Source organism: Bombina bombina, chromosome 1 (genome assembly GCF_027579735.1).
Source record: "Bombina bombina isolate aBomBom1 chromosome 1, aBomBom1.pri, whole genome shotgun sequence".
Lineage (NCBI taxonomy): Eukaryota > Metazoa > Chordata > Amphibia > Anura > Bombinatoridae > Bombina > Bombina bombina.
In genome coordinates, this window is record NC_069499.1 from 1,305,953,485 (window position 1) to 1,305,958,315 (window position 4,831).

Genomic DNA, 4,831 nt, shown 5'->3' on the forward strand with positions numbered 1-4,831 from the left:
GATCCTAGAAATAGGGCTGATAAATTCATAGAGAACCAGGATCCCATTCTCGGATCCCTTGTAGACTTTTTCACAAGTATGGATGAAATGTTTCAGGACACAGATATTCAGCTTACTGCTGAGATGAGTTTGAGGAGTTTAAAACAAGGAAAGAGACCTGCGGAGGACTATATCACAGACTTCAAACAGTTCGCCACTGATGCTCTCTGGACCCCTGTCGCCCTGCGTAATCAATTCCGGTTGGGACTTTCAGAGTCTTTAAAAGATGAATTCGCCAGAATTGAATTACCAACAACTTTGGAGGCTTTTATGAAAACAGCTATTCAGATAGACCGCCGTCTACGTGAAAGGAAAGCTGAAAAGTATGCAACAGACCCAAAACTTAAACCCTCATCTGGCTCTTCAGCCCCAAGCAGTGTTTCTGCTACTAAACCCTCTGTGGAACCCATGGAGATTGGCTTTCTCAGAGGTCCCTTCTCTCAAGAGGAGAAACAACGGAGACGTTTGCGCTAGCCCAAGTCACGCTGTTCAGGACTGTCCCCTACTTTTGAAGAACAAAAAATGTAAGTCCACTTACCTTTATACATCTCTACCTTGCCCAGAACATTCTCCTTACTGTACTTTATCTGTCTCCATACAGTTGGAGCAAAGTCAACTGAGGATCAGTGATGCCATTGTCGACTCTGGCGCTTCAGGGAACTACATGGATCGGGACTATTGCATTAGGGAAAATATCCCTTTAATAAAGAAAACTACTCCCATACCAATCAGAGTCATAGATGGTTCACTCATGTTCTCTGGACCTATAACTCATGAGACTGTTCCACTCATGCTTAATATATCAGGACATTACGAATTACTCTCTTTCGATGTCCTTCCCTCTCCCCATTTTAGTTTGGTTCTCGGGATGAAGTGGCTACAACTTCATAACCCCACTATTGTTTGGCACCCTTTTCAAATAAAGTTTTGTTCCACTTATTGCAAAGAAACATGTTTTCCTAGTCCTGTTTTGTTGCACACTATTACTGATACTGAGGGCTTACCCTCTCAATATTTGGAATTTAAAGATGTATTTAGTAAGACCGAGGCAGAGAACCTGCCACCTCATAGGGCATATGATTGCCCTATCGATCTCCTCCCTGGAGCCCGCATACCCATTGGACACCTCTACCCACTAAGTAATCCTGAACTGGAACATCTTAAAGTGTATCTTGACGACAACTTAAAGAAAGGCTTCATTAGGCCATCAACTTCTCCTGCAGGGGCTGGTTTTTTCTTTGTTCGTAACAAGGATTCCAGCCTGAGACCCATCATAGATTATCGTGAACTAAATAAATGCACGATTAAGAATCGTTATCCTTTGCCCCTAATACCAGAGATGATTGAGAGGCTATCTGATGCTACTATTTTTACCAAACTTGACTTAAGAGGCGCATACAATCTTGTCAGGATTAAAGAGGGTCATGAATGGCTGACGGCATTCAGGACCAGATATGGGTTATTCGAGTACCTTGTAATGCCTTTTGGTCTCTGCAATGCCCCAGCCACCTTCCAATACTTCATTAATGATGTATTCAGAGACCTCCTAGATGTATGCATTGTCATATATCTGGATGATATACTCATTTATTCCAGAACTTTGCAGGAACACATCAGGCATGTCCGCCAAGTCCTAGCTCGACTGAGAGCGTATAAATTGTACGCCAAATTGGAGAAATGCAAATTCCACACAACACAGGTATCCTTTCTAGGATATGATATTTCTCCCTCAGGAATCCAGATGCAGAAAGAGAAGGTTGAGGCTGTTTTGGATTGGCCAGAACCAAAGACTAAAAAAGACCTGCAACGGTTCCTTGGTTTTTCAAATTATTATAGAAAATTTATCAAGGGATTTTCCAAAATAGTAAAACCACTCACCGTTTTAACAGGCTCTACAACACCTTTCTCATGGGGTTCAGATGCTGCACAAGCCTTCCGTTATTTGAAATCCAGATTTACCTCTGCACCAATCCTTCAATTTCCCAATCCTTCACATCAATATACTCTAGAAGTTGATTCTTCCGATTTCGCCATTGGAGCAGTCCTCTCACAACAAAAATCTCTATCTGATCCTCTCCATCCAATTTCCTATTTTTCGAAATTAATGTCCCCTGCTGAACAAAATTATGCCATAGGGGACAAGGAGTTACTGGCCATTCGTCATTCCCTTGAACACTGGAGACACCTCCTTGAAGGCACGACTCTGCCAATTAATATCTACACAGACCATAAGAACCTCCAGTATTTGCAATCTAATAAAACCTTATCTGCCAGACAGGTTCGTTGGAGTCTGTACTTTGACCGTTTCAATTTCATTATCATTTACAGACCTGCCAATAAAAACATCAAAGCTGACGCTTTATCCCGGATACCAGAACGACCGACTCACATCCCTGTCAGAAAAGACATTGTTTCCCCTCAATGCTTCATTGGGTTCACTTCGACGATCTTGACTGACCTCCGCAAATACTGCAAGGAACATTCAAACCCACCTGAACCAACTTTAACCAAAATGCATGGCATTTACTACTATGATAAGAAAATCTTCATACCACCCTCCTTGAGAAAACAAATTATACAGACCTGCCATGACATTCCCTTAGCTGGACACCCAGGTCTTCAACGTACCTTGGATCTTGTTTCACGTACTTATTGGTGGCCACACATGAAATCCACCATTTCTGATCATATCGCCAGCTGTAGGACTTGTGTCACTTGCAAACCAGAAAGAAGACCACCTTTTGGCTTGCTCATGCCTATACCAGTCCCTAAAAAGCCTTGGCACCATGTTTCCATGGATTTTATTGTAGATTTACCACCATCAAAAAATCAAACAACTATCCTTGTGGTCATTGATTTATTCACTAAAATGGCTCATTTCATCCCTTTCCATAAACTTCCCACTTCTTCTGAAACTGCCACCCTGTTCATCGACCACATTATTAAGTTGCATGGGATACCTTCTATCCTGACGACAGATAGGGGTACACAATTCACCTCAAAATTTTGGAGTAAATTATGTGCCTTGATTAATATGGAACATCGTTTTACTACAGCTTTTCATCCCCAAACTAATGGGCAGTCAGAGAGGTTAAACCAGTGGCTCGAACACTTTCTCAGATGTTATTGTTCCTATCAACAGAACGATTGGATGAATTACCTCTCTATGGCTGAATTCGCCTACAATAACTTAACCAATGCATCTACAAAAATGACACCCTTCTTTGCAAACTATGCCTACCACCCAACCCTGACCTTCTCCACCTTTGCTTCATCGGATTCACCACCGCTGGATCAGCTCCACAATTCTCTGCAGGAGAATTTCAATGTCATCCAGGAGAACATTCGTTTGGCCCAAGAGAACCAGAAACATTATTATGACCTCAGGAGAAGGAAGCCACCTGAATACTCCCCAGGAGATTTAGTCTGGCTTTCTACTAAGAACTTGAGATTACAAGTTCCTTCCAAGAAGATGGCTAGTCTCTTCATTGGACCCTTCCCTGTCCAAAGTGTTATCAACACCAATGCTGTCAAGCTACGTTTACCTAGTACTCTTAAGATTCATTTACCTGCCTGCTCAGCCTTTTCCTTCTCTACCTTATTATACGGAGTTCTGAGCCTTATCCTAAACAGCAACTTCTACTTTGGAATTTCATTCACAGCCTCTCTCTCTCTGCTTGTGGGGTAAAGTACCTATTGTATTTTTCTATTGCCTCTCGCTGCTTTCTTTTTACCGCAGCTCATACCCTCAGTGTTCATTCAGCCTGTCAGTGAGATTCTCCCGATTACGCTACACAGCGTGACGTCACTTCCGGGTCTGCTCCGGTCTCACTCTAACTTCTCTGATTCACCTACGAAGGTAACCCTGCTTGCCCTCCTGGCTGTCTGCATTACCAAGGTACAAATTACTGCTAAACATCATATCTCATAACGTATGTACAGAGTCTTGTATTTAAGATAGAAGTTTTATCATAAACTTTAAAGCCTTAACCGCAACTTCACTTGTCTGGTCCTGTTGCTCAATTGCTGCCTGTCTGAATCTTTATCTTGTTCTCATATCTCCTGTTATTATCTAAAGGTGATCTTAACAGTATATTATTTCCTTATTCACTTTCTGCTGAATAAGTTATCAATGCTTGTTATATTATACTTACTCACATGACTGAAGGAAGCCTTTTCAGAAATAGAGGTTTTAGACAGTCCTGTGTAACATACATATTATTATTCATTCTGCAGTTGTGTTCCACCTAAACATATATTCACCAGTTCCTGATAGCGTATGGGAATATTATATATTGTGGTTGAGGACACCACATATATGGTTTACCTAAGTTATTTGTTGACTTAGGTGAGAATAATAAATTCAAATATCAGATGCTATAAATGAGTTCTGATCAGGTCTAATATGTTCACAATGAACAATATACCTGGTTATTTGAATTCCCTGTATGTTGTCAATACCATGTAAGCTGAAGGATTAATTAATATCTCAACTCTGAATAATATTGCATATAATTGCTGTTTTTCTCTGCTCAAGATCTACTCATATATAATTGTAAGTAGTTGAATACTTATGACTGCAGTCTGTACTCGTTACATCTGATCATAGCTTAATTTAATTTTAAGTTCAACTTGTATATGTTATTTGCAACAAACAAATTTTATAGTTACATTGGCATAATGCTGTTAACGATAACTGGCAGTTAGTATGTTACAAACACCATTAAGCATTGTAACATGAGTAACATGCGTCTCTGATTAGCGTAACTGGCAACAAACATTAAGTATAGAT